Below are 27,395 nucleotides of genomic sequence, written 5' to 3'. Positions count from 1 at the left end.
TTTTGAAATAAAGTAGTACAGGGGTCCTCACCATTGTTTATACCCACGAATGAACAGGGACCACACTAATATTAGCTCCAGTTACATTGCTTCTTATCTTTTGGGACAAGTTGCGGTGAGTATAAAAAATAAATGTTTACATAAATATACCTATTTGTTTGCTTCTTATCTTATTTGTTTGTCGAATGCAGAATGAACCTGATATGCCAATTAAGAATGTCATCGAAGATATCAAAAAGACCATGAACTATAGTATATCATACAAGAAGGCGTGGCATGCAAGGGCAAAGGCAATTATAATGGTATTCGGGGATTGGGATGAATCATATAGGCAGTTACCTAAATTCATCCATGCATTACAGACATCTAATCCTGGCACCATCGTTCAATGGAAGCATAGATATACCGGAAGTACAACCATTATGCCCATCTTCCATTTTGTTTTCTGGCCTTTCAAACCCGTCATCGATGACTTCAGATCTTGTAGGCCTGTTATAACCATAGATGGTACATTCTTATACGGTAAATACACTGGTGTGTTGCTTGTAGCAACGATTGTCACTGCCAATGGCAAAGTATTATCACTTGCATTCGCTGTTGTCGATAAGGAGAGTTTGGAGTCTTGGTCGTTCTTCATTTCAAATATCAAGGAACATATTGTCAAAGTGACTTTGATATCTGATCGAGTTGAGAGTATATTAGCTGCTGTGAGGCGGCATTGGCTGAATCCCTCGCTCCAATTTGTTGGATATCATCGGCACTGCCTTTGACATATTTGTAGTAACTTTAACACAAAGTTCAAAAATAAGGAGCTGAAACAACTTCTATGGAAAGCAGGGAGTGCTGATCAACGACGAAAGTGTAATGCTTACTTAGAACAGATACAGGCTATTAACCAAGATGCCATCGATTGGGTCCACAAGATGAATCCTGTGGAGTGGGCCCTTGTGTATGACGGTGGATATCGGTGGGAGGTATTGACCAGCAATGATGCAGAGTGCTTCAACAGCGTCTTGAAAGGTGCAAGGAACTTACCTATCTCAGCTATGGTTGAATTTACATTTCGACGGCTCGTAAAATATTTTGACGAGATGGGAGCCTAAGCTGAAACAGATGTACGGAATGAGTTCCAATACCCTAGAGAGATGCAAAAAACTATAGAGGAGGGCATCGCAAGGGGAAATACTTTCAAGTTGATATCGTATGACAGGTTAGTTTGTAATGTGAACTAAATTATTCTTATTATGTTGTTAAGTTAATTACACCTAAAAACATGAAGTTGATTAGTCTGTATCAATATTGTTTGATAGGCCCCACCGCGTATTTGAGGTGCAAACATCTTTTCGCCATAGACGAGGTCGCAATACACAGATTGTACGGATGAATCAACCCACGTGCAGTTGTGGGAAATATGAGATAAGACACTATCCATGTTCCCATATGCTCGCTGTAATGTCTGAATGTGGTAACAATCCATTCGAGTACATTGATCCAGTATATAGGCTTCCTGTATACATGATGGTTTGGAAAACTAAATTCAATCCAATACCGCATCAAGATTATTGGGATGATCTGCAGTGGACCTTAATGCCTAATGTACTTTGTCTGTGAGAAGTAAAATGGGGTCGTACATCGATGTCTCATATTCCAAATGAGATGGATATATCAGATAGGCGTTTGACCGCTCGTTGTAGTGAGTGCCGGCAGATAGGTCATGACAGGCGAACATGTCTGGCGCTACTTGGTCGATGAAGACTATGTAATATTTACATATTGTAATAGATCATTTTGAAATTCTTTATTTGTAATAGATCATTTAATTCTTTATTTGTAAACGGGGTCGTACATTTAAATAGATCATTTTTTATTTGTAATAGATCATTTCTAATTTTTAAGTCTTTATATATTGTAATTGTTTTATATTAAAAAAAATTTACAGCTAACATACTAAGCAAATAAATTAAACTAAATATGTATGCAAAAACATTTAACTGTACCACATAGCCCTAAGTTTTTTACTGTGTACTTGATTGAAAATGTGTATTACAAAATTCTGTACTTAATCTCGTAGTTCTTCTACCATTTGAAAATTTAATATTTATAAATAAATTTAATATTTTCGAATGCTGCAACCATTGTTCACATTTACAATTTATGAATAAATTTATGTAATTTAAATATTTTATAATTTATTCAAACTTCTAGCATTACAAAATCAATATTTAAGCTTTGTCAAATATGCCATAAATGTAATCATCAGCCTATTATTGGTTCGAAAAAGATTTCTCATTCAATTTTTTGGCAAATATTTATGTAGGAAAACTATCCACATGTTACTACACTATGTTCATGGTCATTATTAAGCTTATGTAACTGAGGCCCTAAAATTATTTTCGAAAAGATTTCTATATTAGTTATAGCATACATAACGGTAGATTCTGTTGAAATTTTATCATATTTAATGACACATAATTTTAAATCTTAAAGTACAAATATATATATATATATATATATGTATGTATATATATATATATTTAAAAATCATAAATTATGGAATAATTAGAGTTTTTTTTTTTTTATGATTAGAAATTTATAATTTTAAAATAACCGAGCACATTTTTTTTTTTGAAGTCGTCATGTATGGAATTAATTAGAGTTTAATTGTTATAGTTAAATTATAGTTAACTAATAGAGGTTTAAGTCGGTAAAAATTAATTACATTTTAGTGAATTGCTTCCATATATAGTATCACACAAATTTAAATTTTGAAATAGCTGAGTATACTTTTCTTTTACAAATCGTAATTTATGGAATAATTACAGTTTTCCTATTATGATTAAATGAGATTTTTATTGTTATCGTCTAGTATTTCACTTGTACAGGCTTCATGGCACATGTACCTGAGGAGGTCCCACTTTTTAGTCAGCCACATCGGGCTGACAGTATATGGGAGCGTCCAGTATGCAATAACGTTTGTAGGACTATACGCTTACAATTAAAATACCCTGCATTTTGTTTTATATTACATGATAATGCTATTATTTAAACTAGTCATTCTGTTATGCAGGACGACGCATGCACCGTGTTGACCTACCGCCGGGCAGATTCAGGCTTGTGGGAGCATCCGTTAGACCATAGACTCTTGCAGTATATACTACGCGCAGGATTCTATGGTGTCTACCGTATTGGGCATATTAGACTAGATCACCCACTCATCACTGCTCTCGTCGAGAGGTGGCGCACAGAGACTCATACATTCCAATTCCCGATCGGGGAGGCCACCATCACATTGTAGGACGTATCTGTCCTATATGGCCTACGGATTGATGGGTGAGTAATTACTAGAGTTGACCCATCATTGACGAGGGAGCAGTAGATAGCCCTATGTGCTGAGCTATTGGGAGTAGCACCTACACTTGCAGACTTACAGGCATGTAGACTGAGGGTGAGGTGGCTGGCCGAGCAGTTTGCTCCTCTTTCAGATCATGCTCCAGATGAGTTGGTACAGAAGCATGCCTGAGCATATATTTTGTGGCTTATTGGGGGGGTACTTTTCCCTGATAAGTCACAGAACCTGCTCAAGCTAATGTACTTACCACTGCTGAGAGACATTGACGAGATTGGCCAGTACAGCTGGGGTAGCGCGGCTCTGGCATGCTTGTATAGGATGCTATGTCGAGCAGCTCAAGTGGGTGCGAGGGAGATTGGAGGACCACTTGTGTTGCTACAGGTTAGTAAGAATTTTATTACATGTCAATTCATATTGTATGACATATATCAGTATTATAATTGTGTTCAAACTATTGCAGATTTGGACGTGGGAGAGATTGATTCGCATTGCCCCGTCTAGGCGGCAAGTGGTTGGTCCTGGTGAGCTTCCCATGGGTGAGGGAGACATGCAGTTGCCCCCCAGACCGCGAGGTAGCAGGTGGAGGGTTGACTTGGGCCACGAGGTCGTCTCGACCCACGTAGTCATAGTTTATAGAGACTAGCTCGACTGGATGATCGAGGGCGAGGTATGAAATTTTGCTCTCAATTTTTGTTGTCTTGTTCATTGTATATGTTTTGAGTTCATGAGCGAATTTTAATATACTTGTCGTTATTGTAGTTTATCTGGCAGCCTTACGCTGGGGTCCTTAATACGCTCCCCGACTACTGCTGACTAGGTCAGGAGATATGGATGGCTAGAGTGCCATTTATTTGTTTTGACGTGGTTGAGTGGCATCTCCCCCATTGTGTCCTCTGACAGTTTGGTCGGGTCCAGTCCGTGGCGGATCGGTTCGATACCGAGTGGCAGTTGCACGTCATTGATAGGCGTGGCCGAGCTGGCACTGACTGGAGTTTGTTTTATATGCGATATATACAATTGTGGGATGCCCGTGGGGACAGTATTGTACAGGCTAACTGCAGCGATGAGGTGCTCCTATCTTCCGACCCTTACATGTTGTGGTATCGGCGACATACACACCTACTAGTCGGTAATCCGAGCCACCTATTTGAGTCCGGATATCAGGGAGTTGGGCCTTATCTTGAGTCATTGGTGAGTATCATAGTATGTGTCAGATAATTATTAAGATCATAATTGATTTACTTTGAGTCAATTGTAGCCTAATACGTCCGAATTTTTGTTCAGGTGGTTGGAGCTAAGAGGTTACATCACTTGGTTGAGGACGCCTTTTTCAGACGTGATGGACAGCATGCCTTTCAGGCCGTTGCAGAGATCCGAGAGTTATTGTACGAGGCAATCCAGCTTACCCATCGGGAAGATCGTCTGCATTTTGGCCACTACGGTGTACATAGTGCCGCAGCTACTCCAGACACATCAGCGCCGCCCACGTCAGCGCCGTCCACTTCAGCGGCGGCCACATCAGCTTCTTAGACATCAGTCACCCCACCACATACTACCCCATACATATCTCCAGATTCCCTTGTAACAAGTCCGCGTGGGACCCCGTGCTACAGTTCGGACTCTCGATTTTATGTCACGGTTCTAAGTCTGAACCAAAGAGTCCAAATCCGGCAAATCGTTTTGAGAAAACAGATTTTTGAAAGAGTAGTGCCAAACATGGACTGCTTTGCCAGATACAGAGTCGCCACCTAAATATTTTAAAATGGGAGAATTTAGGAAACCCTGACTCGGTGCCGAAGGCCACATGTCCGTCATCATCGGAGTTGTCTCGGCTCGGGAGCATGGGTACGATCGGGGAAGGTCAGCTATGAGCACCCCCTTTCGCCCGGCCCGAAGACCGGCCTCTACTAACCATGATATCTGATTTTGAAAACGTTTATGTGTTCTTATCCCGGTTATTAGCCTAGAATTACTATGTTATGCGCGCAGCAAACAAGTATAGACTAGATTGCCTAATTTGGGAATAAACATTGCATATCCGTTCGTTTTGAAAATGCTTTGGAATTTGCTACTCACAAGTAGGCTAAAACACGGATTTCAATGAGTTTTTCCAACTCAAACAATCCAACCTTCACCCACAGGCATTCAAACAGTTTATCATATAAGCATTTAGCCGCATGGCAAGCATACTGTCATGACATCACTCACACGCATGCGGGAGGCTAAAACATAAATACTTACATCGTACTCCGTGCCAAAACAGTAAACTAGTTAGCAAACATGCATGTCCTAGTTCATGTTAAGAATGGCTAATGCATCGCATGCAAAAATGCAATCTAGATAGGCTCGGCTAACCTAAACATGGCATACGAAATGCGATCAACTATCACATATTCAATCTGTGAATTGAAGTACAAATGCAATTAGCGTGATGTACCGAGCCTAATGCATGCAGTACAAATGCATGAATGCACGCATGCATAGCATAAGGTATGCTAAATAAAACGTGCCCTAATCTACCATCATAAGCAGGTAAATAAAAGGGGAGAAAGACGTGAGGTTGGAAGACATACACACACTCACGCACACTTATTACATAATTGCCCTCACGCGGAGGAACCAAATAAATATTACAGTCCGAATGATAAGCAAATAAAATTATTACAGAATTTTTAATTAATTAATAAAAGGAATGCAAAAGAAAGAAAAGGATGGCCGCAGCCTCAGCCTCGGGATGTGCGAATGATGCGTGCTCGAAACTCGGCCCGCCTGGAAAACCCGCACCGTACCTCTGCCACCTCTGTTTGTACTGCCCTGTCTCTCTGAAAATTGCCAAAATTCTGGGACAGGTTCCTTGCACACTGCAGAATACCACCGGCTGGGGGAAATTCCCACCGGCAGTGTATAATTCCCATCAGCTTCTGATTTAGTCACCGGCCATTCACCAACGGCCGGTCGGCAATGTATTATGCCGGCCGGCAGAAATTTCCTGCAGGAGACAGTTTTGACAGCAACAGAGGACAGACAACATATGGCATGGGATTTCAAGCACATGTATGCATGGACACACTTCCTATCATGTAATGGACTCAAGGGAGCATGGCCCTCGACCCTCGGGCCACCAATCACGCATTTCGATGCATGATGGCCAAAGAGTCAAGTATGCATTTCAATATCAAATGCAATGCACACAAAACATACAAGGGACCAACCTCAATCATGGTTGGTCAAGAGGCGAGGCAATGCACAACAATGCACATGCGACCTGAGCATGCAAGCAACCATACAAACATCCAATATAACTACATGGGACACACAATGCTAACAACATAACATGCACAACGCATTGAAACATGGCATACACAATGCAAGATGGACTTACACCAATGTGAGTGGACCTCAGCCGCACCCACATAGGAGGCCATAAGATGAAAATGAGACGCCTCGAAATGCATGCACACGTGCACGCAAACCGAGGACCGACCCTAAGGCATGGAATGCCACTCTAACAAGACATGGCAAAACATGGAATATGATATGTAGACAATGCAAATTTCAGTAGCTAAATGAGGGGGAAAACAGCCCCGAAACAAGGCGAAATGACACCCGATGCATGGAATCACTCCCGAAATGCAAAACTAGGTACATGAAATGGCTTACAGCTATACAAAGCATGCATAATTGGTACATGGAATGAAAAGAAAGAAGCAAGGCAGCCCCAAAATAAGCATTTTTACAGTTCAAAGCGTGGCCAAACAGTAAGCACAAGTGGGACTAAATTATCATACAAAAATGGCTCCGTAAGGGAGGCGATGAAGCAAGTGGTAGATGCAAAGCCCAAACAGAAAAAGACTCTTCTACAACACTGAATAGGGGCCAAAAATATGACTACTTACAGTTTTTGGAAACCCCCAAAACAGTATACAAGTATGCTCAAAATGCCATGCAAGGTAGGGCCCAAAAGAGGTGAAAACACAAAGTATACAAAAAATTCATCAAACAGCCAAAGACCCTTAATGAAACATGACAATAGGGTCAAAATATGGCCACCTTCAGTTCGGACCAAGGTCCAAAAACAGAAGAAAAATAGGCTAAAAAAGACATGCAAAATGAGGCAAAAACATGGATTTCAAAGCAAGTAGCACATGGGTTATCTAAACAGTGATGAGACCTTCTTCAATGTCGAATAAGGGCTCAAAAAAAGCTCACTTACAGTTTATAACATGCCTCAAAACAGATCACACGTAGGCCAAAAATATTATGCAAAATTATGGCATAAAGAGGGCTAATGAAGGAAGTGCTAGCTACTGTCCTCAAACAGCAAGAGGTCCTCAATCAAACATGACGAGGACCTCAAAATATGATAATTTACAGTTTGGGTCGGAGCCCAAAAATGCAAGCAACTATGGCTTAGATATGAAGCAAGAAAAGATTAGAAAAGGGAAGAGGAGGACTCACCCTTGAAGACCAGCAAACCAGCACCTCTTGGACCAAGTTTAGGTGCTCCTAAGCTCTGAAGAACAGCCTCAAGTTGCTGCAATGGAGTAAGGATGCCTTGTGCTATGAGTTGATGAAGAAATGGCCCAAGAACAAGGGTGTTTGATGGTTGAATGGGAGAGATATAGTGAGAGATGAAGGGATATATGTATGTATATATCAGATATATCTATATATCTCTGGTTTTTTGTTCCAAATATCCAACCTAAACAATGGAGGAGGAGAGGCCCCTTATATAGGCAAGACTAAGCTTCTAAGACAAGCTACAAAGGGTCAAAGGGGTTTAAGGGGAGGTCAAGGCTTATTGGAGAAGCTAGGACAGCTGGTAAGCTTCTTGGGGAAGCCAAGACAAGGGGTCAAGGCTTCCTCAAGAAGCCTTGAGCAAAGGGTGCAAGAAAAGGGGTCAAAGGGTGTGCAAAGGGTGCAAAACAGCCACACACATGCATGGGGAGCAGGGTCTGTGCATTCCAGCTGCCACAGCTGGCATCCATTCAATCTGTAGAATACTCCGGAAGGTCATCGGCTAGCAAACTTGGTCGGTCAGCCATCTTTTCTGGCCGGTCGGCAATCTATTTGGCCGGTCGGCCATCTATTTGGTCGGTCGGCCATTTGTTTTGGCCGGTCGGCAGGAAAAATCTGCTCTACAGGTCCAACTTCAAACGGGAATAACTTCTTTATATGAACTCCTTTTCAGGTCATTCTTGTGTCAAAATTTAAGCCCCGGAAGTAAGCTTTCCAATGGCACCAGCCTTGCATCAAAATTCAAACTGTGAAAAAAGTTATTCTTGTTTTAGTGAAGGCTGCTTAGTTTCGATCCAACCGGGATGATGCCCAACTTCAACCAATCATATCTCCACCCTCCGGTCTCGGATTTAAGAGATTCTTGAGTGAAAAATGAAGCCCCGGAAGTCTTTTTTCCAACGGTGGTGACCTCATAACTAAAATCCAAGTGTACAGATAGATAAGCCCGATTCAGCGAGGTATGCTCAACTCTCTTCTACCCGGATTCATGCCGAACTTCTCCCAAACTAGTTTTCTCCTCTCCTTTCCTCTCTTCTTCAACTCCAAACCCCTAAACAAAGTGTTTTGAAGGATTTTCCTCTCTCATTGCCGAAGAAACTGAACATCTGCCCTGCACACCTTTCTCCGCCAAGCAAAACATCAGTGGTGCCCAAGTCTTAAGGGCGGTCAAAAATGGGGTGTCTACAGTTGCCCCTCTTTGACCGAACTCGAAAGTCATAACAATGACGGGAGTGAATGTCAAAGCCCAGAGACGACCCATTTTTGACAAGGCCGAAGACTTGGACAAACAAACAAAATACCGATAAATAAATGGTTGTGCCCACAGGCTGCCTACGTATCCCTTTGCAAGGAATCAAACCAGCGTAGTTCAGGGGCAGGATGCAAATGATATGCAGGAAGACTTTGATAATTGAACTTATACGCCACGCGAAGCCAGTTTGCACTCAAAACAATGCAATGTACTAACAAGTACAAGTGAGGTGCGCAAAATAGCGCGAATATAAACTGCACAAAACAGTGCGATGCGCAAAATAGCGCGAATGTTGAACTGCACAAAACAGTGCGATGCGCAAAATAGCGCGAATGTAGCTGTGATGAAGCAATTATGCAAAATAAATGTAACATTTTAAGCGAATGCTATGCCAGCAAGTAGACATGAACCAAACTACATCTCATGCAGAAAGGATGTAAGAGAATTATGCAATTCTCACGAACATGTGCGTTAGATACACAAAAGTGAACGAAGTGTGATAGATACACTAAGTGGACAAACATGCGTGATAGATACACAAAAGTGAAGAGAGTGTGATGGATACACTAGGTAAGCGTAGTGTGATGGATACACTGTACCATGCAAAGTGTGATAGATACACAAGATGAGCATAGTATGATAGATACACAAAGAGAAAGTGTGTGATTAATACACTAACTGAATGAAGTGAGAAAGAGTGTGATGGATACACAAAAGGCAAACACAAAGTGTGATAGATGCATTAAGTGAACAAGTGTGATGGATACACAATAGGTGAACACAAAGTGTGATCGATGCACTAAGTGAACAAAGTATGATTGATATACTAAATGTGAACACGAAGTGTGATAGATGCACTTAGTGAACAAGTGTGATGGATACACAATAGGTGAACACAAAGTGTGATCGATGCACTAAGTGAACAAAGTATGATTGATATACTAAATGTGAACACGAAGTGTGATAGATACACTTAGTGATCAAAGTATGATGGATATACTAAGGGTGAACACAAAGTGTGATAGATGCACTTAGTGATCAAGTATGATTGATATACTAAAGACGAACACAAAGTGTGATAAATGCACTTAGTGAACAAAGTATGATAGATATACTAAAGGTGAACACGAAGTGTGATAGATGCACTTAGTGAACAAGTATGATTGATATACTAAAGGTGAACACAAAGTGTGATAGATGCACTTAGTGAACAAGTGTGATGGATATACTAAATCAATGAAGTGTGATTGATACACTGAAAGTGTGATACAGAAAACGAGAATGTGTGTGATAGATACACAAAATGAAAGAAGTGTGATTGATACACTGAGTGAGAGTGCAATAGATACACAAAAGCGAATATGTGCGTGATAGATACACAACATGAGAATGTGTGTGATAGATGCACAAAATGAAAGAAATGTGATTGATACACTAAGTGAAGAGAGTGTGATTGATACACTAAATGAGAATGTGGGTGATAGATACTCAAAGCGAGTGAAGTGTGATTGATACACTAAGGCAAGTGAAGTGTGAGTGATACACTATATGAATGAGAGCGTAACTGAAGCGTGATTGATACACTAAGTAGATTAGAGTGTAATTGAAATTAGAGTGTAATTGATACACTAAGTGAATGAAGTGTGATTGACACACTAAGTGAATGAAGTGTGATTGATACATTAAAGTGAGTGTGTGTGATTGATACACAAAAGTGAATGACCTTAAAACGGAACTTCTTTGAATGAACCGTGCATACAATATCGTGCATGACTGAGGAAGAAACTTGATAGGTATAATGCATTACAATGCAAGTGAAGTGGGTGCATAACAATGTAAGTGGAAGAGTGCATAACCTTGAAGCAGGATTGATCTTGCGCCTGAGGTAGAGGTACACTCATATTTCGGAGCATTGACAAGGCCCTGAAGAGGTACGTCCGGAGTACAATCACGGAATTTTCTGAAGTTGACACAAACTCAGATACTTCGATTTTCACTCTTTTGTTTTTACTTTGCAGTCTGGAACCATCATAGCTTCAGATAGGTCCTGGTTTCACCGTTCACACTTATCGGGGGTGGACCCTGCAGTTTTATGGAAAAAAGAATCTTGTTTTGCACAAACGTGAAGGATGGCACAGCACTCTGAGCACAAAACGATTTATTTTTGAAATTGAGAGATGAGTTTTCGACCAGGTATTGAGCCTACGACTGAACACAGCGAGAAAGACTCAACAACGGAAAACAAAAGGTAAACAACCTAAACACGTCGAGACACGCTCGGAACGACTCAAAGCAAGAATCGAGACAAACAAAACAAAAGACACGACACACAGACGTGCACAGGGAGCCTGTTTCACCGGGTATTATTCCCACCCCTTCTTATTTGTGATTCTCACATCACTCGGCTTTCAAGTTCGGTTTTTTCTCTCAAAACCCTTTTCTCGCTTTTTCTCTCAGCGCACATCTCTCTATTCTTTAATCTCTCGTTTTTCATCCCTCCCCTGGGTGGTTGATGGATAAGCTGGAAATTGTGGGCTCTTGCCCCTGGTATTTTACCAGACTCTTGTTCACAACAGTAAGTTTCTCCCATAGAGGGGTTGTGCTACAACTGGGTGTGTAGCAAATCGGCAGCTAACATCGGTTGATGATGCCCTGCTGGGGAGTTTGGACGTGGTTAGATCTGTCCAGATGAGGGAGTGGAATATCTCGCCCCATTCCAGTTCGTGCTTCGTACTTGACTTGATTCCTCGTTGCTTGGAGGATGAGAGAGCTTTTAGCCCTTTGTTGTTGACTTCAGTTGTGCCCTTTTCTGGCAGGTAGAGTGCCCTTCTTGGCAAGTATGTTGAAAATGGGGAAAAGACAGGAAGCCTGACTCAATTGTGCCCCTAGTTCATCATTTTGACCATTTTTTATTTTGTTTTGTTTTGTTTTGTTTTGTTTTGTTTTTTTTTTTTTTTTTTAAACAATTTTGACCAATATGAGAGTTAGATTAGCATGCTTGTTCGATTTTTGATTTGAAATCATGCAAGTTAGGCTATGAGCACTGAAAATTTTCCTATTTTGGGTCCAAGAAATGGTCCAGTTTTTGGAAAAGATGGAACAATTTTCGAGAAAAGTAGTCAACTTCAGTAAAAATTCTCAAAAACTATTTTTGCAAACGGCCAATGCTTAACAAGCACGGAACCCACTCTTGAGACGCACAACCTCGGATTTGGAGGAAAATTGCCCCTTGCTCGAAGAGAGCTGCATGGCAACGAAAAGTTGCCCCTTGTTTGCACGGCACCGCAGCGCATTGAATGGCAACGGAAAGTTGCCCCTTGTCTGAATGGCCCCGTAGTGTATTGTAATCAGTCCTCAGAGCGATGATTGCAACCGAACTCCCGGATACAGAAAAGACAAAGATGACTAGAACCATCACATGGACACAGTTGAATTTGAAGTGTTTTAGGGCTGGACTTCAGAATGAAGTGGCCTACGTATCCCAAAGATGGGAATCAAGCCTTACGTAGTTCGGGGTTAAGGTACACTCGGGTATTTAACCTCTCCTTTTTAGGCTCTACCTTTTGCCAAGGCGCCCGATGCGGGTTTTTGACCTTGCGAGCTTTGTTTTTCTTTTCTTTTCAATTCTTTTCATTTCTTTTCTTTTCATTTCTTTTCCCTTTTTTTTGATTTTCTTTTTTGTTCTTTTCTTTGCATTTTTTTTCTTTTTTGTATTTTTCTCTTGCTCTAACTTTTGCCTGGGTCGCCCTTCCGGGTTTTCGGCCCAGCGAGCCTCTCAAAGGGTAAAAGCGTAGTTTGGTCCATGCCAAATGGTTGTAGGATTTTGAAGCCATCCGTATCGAGGAGAGTGGCCGTTGATTTGCAAGAGGACTCATCTTCGGCTCTTCGAGCACGTCTGACATCTTTGCCCCTAGTTTGAAGGGTACTTCCGTTCTAGCTTTGCAAGCTTCTTCTGATGAGGTCTAATCTTCTTGATCTGACTTTCTTGCCTCTTGTCCGAGGGCTGCTTCGAATCTGGCCACACAGGCCTCATATGGCGGTTGACCATTGAACATTCTGAATTTAAGTCCGAGGTTTGAAAACAAATGGACAGAATCTTGAGGCTGAGAGCGATCCTAGGCTGCACAATCTCAAGAGCGATTCCACACAAGTCTTCACAGGACTGCGCAAAACATTTTTCGAAAGTTTTTAAGAAAGCGACAAATCGCTCGCACTGAAGACAGTGCGGAACCAATCTGGATCAAGTCAGGATCCTTCTCAGTACTCACATTAACAAGCATGATCTCATTCATTAAGGGCTTAGCACGCCTCTCTTTCCCTCAGTTTGATCAGATTTTGCAAAACTGAGGAATTCCTTCCTCTTCATTTTTATCACCGCAGTGTTCAAAAAGGTTTTGAAAAGCTTAGGTCATTACAATGACTTCAAGGCACAGAAAAGGCACAGCTTCTAGTCAAATATTGCCATCTCGTTTAGAATTTCTAGCACAACTGGCACACGGTAGAAGCAAACACAAGAGTGTGAAAATCACTATTGTTCATTCAAATCTGTTGGCATAACTGGCTCCAAGGCAGAAACATACTCAAAAGAAAGTAAAAAAAAAAACACACAAAAAAAAAAAAAAATGGTGATGCCTGAGGTAACAACCCCGGAATCACTCGACTTTAGCAAAACAGGATTGACTCGATACAACAAGACAGACCCGACTGACTCAGTATGAAAAGACTGACTCAACACAAAACGACAAGACTGCCCCAATACCCAAGTTAGAAAGTACAAAACTAACATTCGCAAATGCTCACAGCGGTGCGTGCCAAACGCCATATCTGGAGTAAACTGAGTGTTGCCCGCAGGTGGTTTACCCCCTGATCACACATTCGTACTATCCCCCAAGTTCACTGATCCAGTGGTGATAGACTTTGCTGAGCTGGTGCGGCAATGACCTTGTTGTCAAACAAATCCTGTACATCATGGTGCAGACGAAAGCAGCTATCGGTCTCATGACCAGTTTGTTGGTGGTACGCATAGTACTTAGTCTGGTCATGCTTTGCAGGGATAGGATCGGGTAGGGGCCGTTGTTCCAACGGTTTCAGATGTCCTTTCCGGATTAAAACCTCTAGAGCCTTTGACAAAGGCATATAAAGTGGGGTGAAAACCCTCTTGACTCGGGGTGGATATTTGGTTTTTTGTGAGCTACTTCCGGACGCACCGGTGAATGGGGTGGCCGTTTTTGATGCGGCGGTGGTAACCATGCCCACTTCAGAAGATCTTGCAGCTGCATCACCACTGGTGGCCGCATTAGAACTGCGGGAAAACGCCCTCCTGGGCTGCTCCTTCTCCTGGTCAATGAGGCCCTGCTTCATAGCATCCTCAATTTGTACCCCCATCTCATGTAAATCTAAAAAGGTGGGGAAGGGGAGAACAATCATTTTCTGCATTAGTTTGGGTTGGAGGTTACGCACAATCGTCCTGATCTGGTCTTTGTCGGAAGGCCTTGTAGCCATCATCGAGGCCTTTGCTCTCCACCTCGCCACAAACTCTGAAAAACCCTCCTTTGGCTCTTGGTGGGTGACTTCAAGATCACGAGTTGTGACCTCAATCTGTGCGTTGTACGAGTATTGATCACCGAAGGCCTCAGCCATCTCTTCCCAATTCTGTTTCACAGAGTTCTCCAATTTCGCATACCAGATTGCGGCTATCCCAGACAGGGTCCGGCCAAACAATGATAGCTTCTGTAATCTGGTGAGGCCCATCGGCCTTAGTATGTCCGAAAACAGCCGTAAATGTACCATGGGATCCCCAGATCCATCAAAGCGGTCGATGTGCGGCATCTTAAATCTGTCCGGCAGCGTCACAGCTGAGTCTGTATACCCATCTTCAATGTCAGGAATGGATTTCATGCCTTGAGCCTTCTTGAACAACCTTTCAAGCTTGCTCATCTTTAGCGCCGTTGGATCCGTCTCTAACTCAAAAGGGGAGTTCGGTAGGTTGATGGGTGTCTTGGATAGCTGGGGTAGAACCGGGGGCGGAGCTGGCCTGACTGGAATATCCGTATCATCCTGGACGTGGGTTGCCTCCCCGAGTATGGGAACTCTTGGTGGGGGAGGAGCCTGGCGTGAAGTAGATACTCCAGTTTGCTGCTCTAACCTGGCAATTGTCTCTGCTTGCTGGGCTATAGTCACGGCTTGTTGCTTGGTGAATTCCGCTTGACGGACAGCATCTTGCTGCATGGCTTTCATACTATCCTGGAGTTGGCGCACCATCTCTTCCAGACTCGACATATTGTCCTGATCTAACTGAGCAATCGGTATATCTCCCTGAGGTAAAAACAGATATCTCAACCCAACTGCACATAGGCGAGATGGGTAATGACTGCTGATCTGAAGACTGTTGAACTAATGATCTGTGTCTGACTGGCCTTTTTACTCTGCCTCTGGCAAAGGAACACTGATTGCCTTTGAACTGAATTTCTGACTTGACAAAGTCTATCAGCACTAGTCCAATGTACCTGGGGGATAGTGGAGCCTTCTGAAGCTACAGTTCCAAGACTACCTAGCAAAAGAGAAAACAGCATCTCAGCTCAATTTCACTGGAACGGATATGAGCATAGCGGAACGACTGTACTCAATACTGATCACTGTTCCCCAAATTTCCGTTCCCAAAATACTGAATCTGATACCCGCGGATATAACTGATTCTCAAATTCTGATACCAATGCCCTTAGGCCTGATGCCCCAAACTTGCAAACTGGTATGTACGTTCCTGTAGAGATACACTCTAAAAGCACATAGCAAGTAAGAGAGACCCAAAACACCCCTATGTTGGGGTAGGGTTTCCCTGTCCTATTTTGTCAGGAGCTAGGGTTTCACTATGCACACAGCAGTTTCAAACAACCTATAAGTGGGTAAGCAACCTGTCCTAACTTGGAATGATCACTATGGATCCGAATATGCACTAGGTCGAATGGTCGAAAAGGGTGCCCCGGTAAAACCGGGGTTTGTGTTCCCATACTGTCAGAGCCCATAGCCGGTCAGCCTTATGGTCATGCCTTGACAAGACAAGCCTCCGGAAAACCGTTCAGGAATGGTAGATGGCAAACACGGTGTCCTAGGCGCACCAATGCAAATGCAATGCAAAGAGACACATAAATGGAATTAAAATAGGATATCACGAGTTCGAGTCAAACTCTCTAAATTTCCCCAGCAGAGTCGCCAGAAACTGTAACAAGTCCGCGTGCGACCCCGTGCTACAGTTCAGACTCTCGATTTTATGTCACGGTTCTAAGTTTGAACCAAAGAGTCCAAATCCAGCAAATCGTTTTGAGAAAACAGATTTTTGAAAGAGTAGTGCCAAACATGGACTGCTTTGCCAGATACAGAGTCGCCACCTAAATATTTTAAAATGGGAGAATTTAGGAAACCCTGACTCGGTGCCGAAGGCCACATGTCCTTCATCACCGGAGTTGTCTCGGCTCGGGAGCTTGGGTACGATCGGGGAAGGTCAGCTATGAGCACCCCCTTTCGCCCGGCCCGAAGACCGGCCTCTACTAACCATGATATCTGATTTTGAAAACGTTTATGTGTTCTTATCCCGGTTATTAGCCTAGAATTACTATGTTATGCGCGCAGCAAACAAGTATAGACTAGATTGCCTAATTTGGGAATAAACATTGCATATCCGTTCGTTTTGAAAATGCTTTGGAATTTGCTACTCGCAAGTAGGCTAAAACACGGATTTCAATGAGTTTTTCCAACTCAAACAATCCAACCTTCACCCACAGGCATTCAAACAGTTTATCATATAAGCATTTAGCCGCATGGCAAGCACACTGTCATGACATCACTCACACGCATGCGGGATGCTAAAACATAAATACTTACATCGTACTCCGTGCCAAAACAGTAAACTAGTTAGCAAACATGCATGTCCTAGTTCATGTTAAGAATGGCTAATGCATCGCATGCAAAAATGCAATCTAGATAGGCTCGGCTAACCTAAACATGGCATACGAAATGCGATCAACTATCACATATTCAATCTGTGAATTGAAGTACAAATGCAGTTAGCGTGATGTACCGAGCCTAATGCATGCAGTACAAATGCATGAATGCACGCATGCATAGCATAAGGTATGCTAAATAAAACGTGCCCTAATCTACCATCATAAGCAGGTAAATAAAAGGGGAGAAAGACGTGAGGTTGGAAGACATACACACACTCACGCACACTTATTACATAATTGCCCTCACGCGGAGGAACCAAATAAATATTACAGTCCGAATGATAAGCAAATAAAATTATTACAGAATTTTTAATTAATTAATAAAAGGAATGCAAAAGAAAGAAAAGGATGGCCGCAGCCTCAGCCTCGGGATGCGCGAATGATGTGTGCTCGAAACCCGGCCCGCCTGGAAAACCCGCACCGTACCTCTGCCACCTCTGTTTGTACTGCCCTGTCTCTCTGAAAATTGCCAAAATTCTGGGACAGGTTCCTTGCACACTGCAGAATACCACCGGCTGGGGGAAATTCCCACCGGCAGTGTATAATTCCCATCGGCTTCTGATTTAGTCACCGGCCATTCACCAACGGCCGGTCGGCAATGTATTATGCCGGCCGGCAGAAATTTCCTGCAGGAGACAGTTTTGACAGCAACAGAGGACAGACAACATATGGCATGGGATTTCAAGCACATGTATGCATGGACACACTTCCTATCATGTAATGGACTCAAGGGAGCATGGCCCTCGACCCTCGGGCCACCAATCACGCATTTCAATGCATGATGGCCAAAGAGTCAAGTATGCATTTCAATATCAAATGCAACGCACACAAAACATACAAGGGACCCAACCTCAATCATGGTTGGTCAAGAGGCGAGGCAATGCACAACAATGCACATGCGACCTGAGCATGCAAGCAAACATACAAACGTCCAATATAACTACATGGCACACACAATGCTAACAACATAACATGCACAACGCATTGAAACATGGCATACACAATGCAAGATGGACTTACACCAATGTGAGTGGACCTCAGCCGCACCCACATAGGAGGCCATAAGATGAAAATGAGACACCTCGAAATGCATGCACACGTGCACGCAAACCGAGGACCGACCCTAAGGCATGGAATGCCACTCTAACAAGACATGGCAAAACATGGAATATGATATGTAGACAATGCAAATTTCAGTAGCTAAATGAGGGGGAAAACAGCCCCGAAACAAGGCGAAATGACACCCGATGCATGGAATCACTCCCGAAATGCAAAACTAGGTACATGAAATGGCTTACAGCTATACAAAGCATGCATAATTGGTACATGGAATGAAAAGAAAGAAGCAAGGCAGCCCCAAAATAAGCATTTTTACAGTTCAAAGCGTGGCCAAACAGTAAGCACAAGTGGGACTAAATTATCATACAAAAATGGCTCCGTAAGGGAGGCGATGAAGCAAGTGGTAGATGCAAAGCCCAAACAGAAAAAGACTCTTCTACAACACTGAATAGGGGCCAAAAATATGACTACTTACAGTTTTTGGAAACCCCCAAAACAGTATACAAGTATGCTCAAAATGCCATGCAAGGTAGGGCCCAAAAGAGGTGAAAACACAAAGTATACAAAAAATTCATCAAACAGCCAAAGACCCTTAATGAAACATGACAATAGGGTCAAAATATGGCCACCTTCAGTTCGGACCAAGGTCCAAAAACAGAAGAAAAATAGGCTAAAAAAGACATGCAAAATGAGGCAAAAACATGGATTTCAAAGCAAGTAGCACATGGGTTATCTAAACAGTGATGAGCCCTTCTTCAATGTTGAAGAAGGGCTCAAAACAAGCTCACTTACAGTTTATAACATGCCTCAAAACAGATCACACGTAGGCCAAAAATATTATGCAAAATTATGGCATAAAGAGGGCTAATGAAGGAAGTGCTAGCTACTGTCCTCAAACAGCAAGAGGTCCTCAATCAAACATGACGAGGACCTCAAAATATGATAATTTACAGTTTGGGTCGGAGCCCAAAAATGCAAGCAACTATGGCTTAGATATGAAGCAAGAAAAGATTAGAAAAGAGAAGAGGAGGACTCACCCTTGAAGACCAGCAAACCAGCACCTCTTGGACCAAGTTTAGGTGCTCCTAAGCTCTGAAGAACAGCCTCAAGTTGCTGCAATGGTGTAAGGATGCCTTGTGCTATGAGTTGATGAAGAAATGGCCCAAGAACAAGGGTGTTTGATGGTTGAATGAGAGAGATATAGTGAGAGATGAAGGGATATATGTATGTATATATCAGATATATCTATATATCTCTGGTTTTTTGTTCCAAATATCCAACCTAAACAATGGAGGAGGAGAGGCCCCTTATATAGGCAAGACTAAGCTTCTAAGACAAGCTACAAAGGGTCAAAGGGGTTTAAGGGGAGGTCAAGGCTTATTGGAGAAGCTAGGACAGCTGGTAAGCTTCTTGGGGAAGCCAAGACAAGGGGTCAAGGCTTCCTCAAGAAGCCTTGAGCAAAGGGTGCAAGAAAAGGGGTCAAAGGGTGTGCAAAGGGTGCAAAACAGCCACACACGTGCATGGGGAGCAGGGTCTGTGCATTCCAGCTGCCACAGCTGGCATCCATTCAATCTGTAGAATACTCCGGAAGGTCATCGGCTAGCAAACTTGGTCGGTCAGCCATCTTTTCTGGCCGGTCGGCAATCTATTTGGCCGGTCGGACATCTATTTGATCGGTCGGCCATTCGTTTTGGCCGGTCGGCAGGAAAAATCTGCTCTGCAGGTCCAACTTCAAACGGGCATAACTTCTTCATATGAACTCCTTTTCAGGTCATTCTTGTGTCAAAATTTAAGCCCCGTAAGTAAGCTTTCCAATGGCACCAGCCTTGCATCAAAATTCCAACTGTGCAAAACGTTATGCTTGTTTTAGTGAAGGCTGCTTAGTTTCGGTCCAACCGGGATGATACCCAACTTCAACCAATCATATCTCCGCCCTCCGGTCTCAGATTTAAGAGATTCTTGAGTGAAAAATGAAGCCCTAGAAGTCTTTTTTCCAACGGTGGTGACCTCATAACTAAAATCCAAGTGTACAGACAGATAAGCCCAATTCAGCGAGGGCTGCTCGACTCGCTTCTACCCGGATTCATGCCGAACTTCTCCCAAACTAGTTTTCTCCTCTCCTTTCCTCTCTTCTTCAACTCCAAACCCCTAAACAAAGTGTTTTGAAGGATTTTCCTCTCTCCTTGCCGAAGAAACTGAACATCTGCCCTGCACACCTTTCTCCGCCAAGCAAAACATCAGTGGTGCCCAAGTCTTAAGGGCGGTCAAAAATGGGGTGTCTACATCCCTCCACGTACTCCCTACCCAACATACTGGCATACCTTATATAGCTGACCCTGATTGGACACTGCCTCGATACATGCATGACGTTATTACCCCACCTACCCAGTTACCACCACCAGACAGTTCAGGTGTTTGTAGTGTTGGGGTTGATACATGTACATCACATAGTCCCACACTACATGCACCTACTTTTGTGGGGACTAGTTCGACCGCGACCATGAGTACACAAGATGCAGCTCTCACTGACATCTCCCACGTTGACGATTAGGCCCATATTGTGCCCCTCCAGAGCGCAAGGAAGAGGCTGAGATTATGGTCGTGGTGGACGTCACGGCCGAGGTCGGGGTGCGGGCAGAGGCAGAGATCGAGGTCGAGGTTCAGCTGCAGATCATGATACAGTTGCACCAGATGAGGGAGTTTCATAGCTCATAGCAGTATCCGATCTTCGGCTAGAGACAGTATCAGGGGCAGCACATGCAGGAGAGGGGGGTCACACTCACAAGCTCCACAGGTAGTCAGTGGAGGGCCACATGCAGGGGAGGGAGTGCCACTAGATACGCATTTACGATTAGAGGAGCCGTATATTCAGAGAGTCTACTGCAGGAGATCGATGAGGGAGATCCACGGTCGGGGTTGTGGGACTGGGGGCAGGTTAGGGCATTAGCGGGTGTGATATGGAGTGCATAGTTTTTTTTATTTATTTATAGTTTTTGTTATAGTTTTTGTAAATCAAACTTGTACAGAGGATGTAAATGTGTTATACTTATTTATTTGAAAATATAATTTTACAATTTTTTATTCTTACTTATTTTGATGATTTCCTAAATACTTCAAATATTCAAATCATGATGTCACAATGGATTTAAACAGGGTGGTTATATACATAAGAGATTCAAGTTGTGCTGCGTTTGGTACCATGTGGATTTTCGTTTTACAATAATAAACTATATAATTTTTCATACAGTTTTTTTTTAACTACATAATTACTCCTTTACAAAAAACACGAAATAAATAATTACATAAATTTTATTTATTATTTTGTACTTTTTTCCCCAAAGAATTTGATGACATAATGATAAATTTAAGAACAATTTTTTTTTTAAATGCAAAGAAACAAATTTTAGATAACATAAGACTACCCAAAAAAAAAAAAAAACAGGTACAGAACCTGATAATATAATAAAAATTTGAAGAACATTGATTTTTTTAAACAACGTGCGCACACACACACATACAACATTAAGAAAACAAAAACACAAATTTTATATACTCTGCTTCCCCCGCCCCCCTCCAAAAAAAAAAAAAGAAAGAAAGAAAGAAAGAAAAAAGTTCTTTAATACTTGAATAGTCTTTCTGGAAAAAAAGAAAAAGAAAGAAACAAATTTTAGTTTTTCAATAGAATGAAGATGATGAACTGTGGAACTTATACAGCAGTTTGTTATAAATTTAAAATATAAAATAAAAAAATAAACAATTAAAAAAAAGAGAAGAAGGTGAAACGTGGAACTGCACAATAGTTTCTAAAATGTGGGAAGTGGAAACGTGGAAGCTATTTACTGAGTTGGTAATTTACGATTTTACCAATAATTACAATTTCATATAAGTTAAAATAATAGATTATTTAACAAGTTATGGTCATTTTAGGAAAAATAGAAAAAAAATTGTAAGCCAGGCTTCAGATTCATGATACCAAATTGGTGTTCCCCTTTAATAATAGAATAGATTAACCCTCCAACTGGATCCAAATTCTGTAATAATAAATAGTTTATCCAGCACCCAAATTCTTTGATTTTCCAACCCCACATTCCTCCATTCATATCATCATTGTGGCCCTCTTCACTTGAAGAACCCCAACTCCTTATACTGGACCCTCAACCATTTGCCTTTGACGTTGTGTCGTTCCCCAAAATATGATTTTTGTCAGCAGCCGACTCGTTGCCACCATTGGACTGGCTATTTTGATATTAGTGGGTGACTAATTCTCATGCCTAGGTTGAGATTGTATTTCAGCTTTACTCCCCTTAGTATTCAAAGAACCCCAAGCAGCAGAAGTTTTTGACTGAGGTACATACTCAACATCTTCTTACTTGACTGTGGGTGACTCATTTTGATGCTCGGTTTGAGATTGTATTTCAACTTTACTCCCCTCAGTATTCGAAGAACCCCAAGCAGCAGAAGTTTTTGACTGAGGTACATGCTCAACATCTTCTTACTTGACTGTGGGTGACTCATTTTCATGCCCGGTTTGAGATTGTATTTCAACTTTACTCCCCTCATTATTCGAAGAACCCCAAGCAACATAAGTTTTTGACTGAGGTACATGTTCTACATCTAGGTACTTCACTGTGGGTGTGTTTCACAGTGCTGTCTGCGACTGAGAAAATTATTTCGATTTTATCTCATGTACCTTAACTCATGGGCATTTCAAGACATTTGGGGGTATTTACTTGCACTCCGTTTCATAGTTATTTATGAACAGTATTGCTTTAACACAGAAAATTAAAGCCTCTGATTCATTTTATGATTTAATTTATAATTTTTTGCAAACACCAATTTGTACTGAAATGGACTAGTTCGAAGTGACTTCTTACTTATTAAAAAAGCAAGCACCAGAAAATAGTTTACTGTGGCGATGTGACAACTTACTGCATTGAAATGGCAGAAGCAAGCAACATGGAATTGACAGTGATTGAGCGAAATAATGAGTTTCACAATGTTCTATGTTGTGTCGTATCTTCGTTAGTAGAGTGTAAGACAATGTTGTTGTTCATCTAGCTTACGGATGTATTTCAACTATTGTTATATGGACCTGAAGTTTATGAAATCACTACATTTATAAGTACACATGTCAAGATTCGTTACGAATCTCTTCCTATTGATAACTCATGTATAAGCATTGCAAAGCCATTATACTGAATGAAAAAGTTTGGTCATACATGCAAGCAAGTTCATTTAGTATCATCATTATATTCCACATCAATAATGCATGAAATCATGAAAGCCTAGTTCAAGTAGCGTTCTTCAGACTAACAATAACGGAGAGAAAGCAAAGGTATTTATTATTTGTAGAATTACAAGAACTATTAAAAAACTATAGAAATTTCTCCCTTCATTGATAAGTCGTAGATAAGCATTACAAATCTATTACAAGATATTTGGTCATTCATCTAAACAATTCATTCATTATCATCATCACCTGACATCTCAATATCAGATTCATACATAACATCCATGCTCCAGGCGAAGTACTGGTATGCATCATCCATTAACCCATCTTTGGCAAGCTCATTTGTGGTCTTCATTAGTTCGGACCTTTGCAAACGTTGGGTCATGTGATTAACTTCGTCGCGGATACGATACAATTCCCTTTGCAACAACCGTGGAGTGTCAGTTGGCATACACATGGCTAACTGGCGAGGAAATTTAATATTAACTTCACGACATAGCTCAACGAGAACGTTTGCTTGAGTTATGCGAAATTCCCACTCAGCTCTCATGGTATTGACGGTGGCATGTGAGTAACGCAAATTTGGATTTAATGGGTATTGAAATTCATCTCCATCTGCAACCCAATCGTGACCCATTGCTGAATATAGATCAACCACCATGTATCTCATGATGATATCGCTCGAAATAGCTATAAAACTTTTGTTGTGGTATGATGCGATATTTATACCACATATACACATGATAGCTGTATGTTTGAAATTATTGTAAACAACTATGCATCAGAGTTGTCACGTCAAGTTTTATGACCTGAACAACTATGCATCAACTTTATAGGAGTTGTCACTTTGACTTTTATTTACTACTCAGTGCATATCTGAAGGTTTTAAGCAAAGTTCAAATCCGCTTAAAAATTTAATTGAATTTTTCCACTTACAAATATAATTTAATTTATTTTTCCTTGACAATATATTTAATTTCACTTTTCACCTTACATATTTCATTTAATTTAATTGGAGAAATTTGACCAATTTAATTTGAAGTTAATTATGTGTTGATTTAAGTCGATGTTGTTCTTGTCTGCATACTAGGCTAGGTTTTATCTGTAACACTTTCAAGTTCTGTACATCGAAAAACCTATTCATTCTAACTCTACTACAAATTAATCTTCAATACATTCTAACTCTATAACTACATTATCTTCAACGTTTATGAATCTATTTGGAGCTGCATAGGGTGGCTTTTTAAACAGAAATGGTCTAATTGTTTCGTTATTTTGTTTTGACACCCCTTCATCCCATGATGAATTGCAGAATTCACATGGGCACAGTAGTTATGGTACGATAATAAATTGTAGCTCGGCGCAGTGATACGTCTAACATTTCTCAGTGATGCAGTGCAGTGACTTGAACAGACGTAATAATTTGCATGCTTTGTTTTTTCCTTAGATGCTATGTGATTTTGTGCAGCGATGTAGTGATGCATGTGATTTTATGCAGTGATGTAGTGATGCATGTCACTTTATGCAGTGATGCATGTGACTTTCTGACTTTGTAAATTATATACTTTGTGACTTTTTTCCTCACATTACGTGATGCATGTGACTTTGTGCAGCGCAACTTAGATGCTTTGTTTTTTCATCACATTTCAGAATTCATCTAAGTCACATTAATACGACCACATGGCAATAGTGTTGATAAACAATTATATAAAGGACTGAAGGAGTGAAGTGTAATTTACTGAATATAAAAAGAAGCAGAAAATGCAAAGAGGAGAAAAGGGGATGACTGTGAAGTTCATTAAGTGAAAATAAGATAAAATATAGGCTGCAGTGCCAATCTTCTTTACATATCAGGTGACCATTTTATTATTTTGTTTTCTTTTGTTTTGAACATTATTTTGGTGAAAAAATCAACGATAGTTTTGTAGGTCGAAGTGAGTTGGAAGGTTGTATATTTACTTGCACTCCGTTTCATAGTTGTTTATGAACAGTATTACTTTAAAACAAAGAAAATTAAAGCCGCTGTTTCATTTTATGATTTAATTTATAATTTTTTGAAAACACCAATTTGTACTGAACTCGTTAGTTCGAAGTGACTACTTACTGTATTAAAAAAGTAAGCATGAAAAAATAGTTTAATGTGGCGATGTGATGACTCACTGCATTACTGATTAATTTGACAACTCACTGCTCAAATATGAAGGGATTGCATTGTGAAAAGGACGGCCTACAATTATAATTTTATCTGACAACCACGTCTGTGATTACATCATAGGTACACAAAGTCATGGGTACTCAGGATTGCATAAAATGAATAAGATAAAATAATATCACGGGTATCACTTCTTTCATAGTGCCCCAACTCAGTTATCGTCACCAGATCATCTCTAGTTAACCCCCAGTATGATGTCTATAAATAGCGTTACCCCCAGTATGATGTTTGTTCAAGTCATAACATTGCCTAATATATCTACAATTACTATTATTATTAATTTTTTTATTTCATGAACAATGTCTTCACGAGGTGCAGGAAGTTCACGTCGGCAAAGAAATTCGAAAGTGTGGCTGCTACCTCCATTTACTTATGACTACAAGAGCGAAAAGTACTCGAGTCCGAAGGATTATTATGCTGGTATCCGAGGAGAATGGGCGTTCAGGGTCACAGAGCAAGAAGGATTGTTTAATGATCTAGGTAACTTTGGGGCACCGGTACCTCATCGTCGTTCATTGACCATGGCTAGACGAAATGTGAGTGACTATGAAAAAGCAGTTAGCAGAATTAAGAAGGAGAACAACAGAATGTTGATGCGAAGATGTCGACATTTCATGCTTCAGCTACCCACCGAAATGGCAGAAACAAGCAACAGAGATTTGACAGTGATTAAGCGAAATAATGTCTTAAACAGTGAAAAATATCTCTCTGACTACTACATGTCAGATGAGAAATGAGAAATCAAACACCTTTGTCTTTCATTTATGTTTGTATGTTGTGTCGTATCTTCGTTACTGGAGTGTAAGACAATGTTGTTGTTCATCTAACTTATATCTTGTATTTTAACTATTTGTTATATGAACCTGAAGTTTATGAAATAACTACATTTATAAATACACATTTATTAGTTCATGACTTTCTTTATTGAATTGCAATGAGATAATGAATGTTCTGGATTAATGAATGGATTAATGTATGTTGAATTATGTGAATACTTTAGGCTTTTTTTTTTTCAAACATGATATACAACTCCATTTTTTGTACCCACTTTATAGACTCAGTGATGTGTGAAGGAGATGATTGGTTGATAATCAGATAATATTTAATTATCAACCAATCCTCTTCTTGACATATCAGTAGACTTATAAAGTAGGTCTAACTTTTCCGCCTGAATAACTATTATTTTCTTTTTGTTTGTAAAAAAGATTTTATTGTAGTTTAATTTTGTAATATGGTAGGTCTTTTTTTTTTTTTTCTTTTTCTTCTTCTTCTTGTTCTTCTTCTTCTTCTTCTTCTTCTCTTTTCTTGGGCTGTATTTGGATTTAGAATATGAAGGGAATTTGTTGAGTGAAAGGAAAAGGGAACATTAAAAAGTTAACCCTTTTTATTTGATGATTTTTTTTTTCTTTTAGTGAACTGGTTTTATTTTGGTTTTTTATTGAACTGCTATTTTAAAAAGTTTAGGCTTCTTCGTCTCGAAAAAAAATTGTACTTTATTTAGTATTTTTAATTTTGTTTATGAAATTTTTGTTTTTTAAAAAAAATATTTACATGTTAGATGTTTATGAAGACATTTGAAAAAACTTAAACTTATTTAAAAAATTTGTGTTAATAATTTTTTTTATGATTTTTATGAGAGTATTACTAGGAGTGTCATGAAAATTTAATATCAAAGAGAGAGAGAAAACAAAATTAAGGTTTGTGCTTTCAAATTTGCAGACACTAGGAGTGTCATGAAAATTTACCCCCACCAATTATCCCACAAAATGAAATTA

Source organism: Camellia sinensis, chromosome 14 (assembly GCF_055761805.1).
Source record: "Camellia sinensis isolate YWXY chromosome 14, ASM5576180v1, whole genome shotgun sequence".
Lineage (NCBI taxonomy): Eukaryota > Viridiplantae > Streptophyta > Magnoliopsida > Ericales > Theaceae > Camellia > Camellia sinensis.
The sequence above is the reverse complement of the archived record's forward strand: the minus strand, read 5'-3'. Positions refer to the sequence as shown.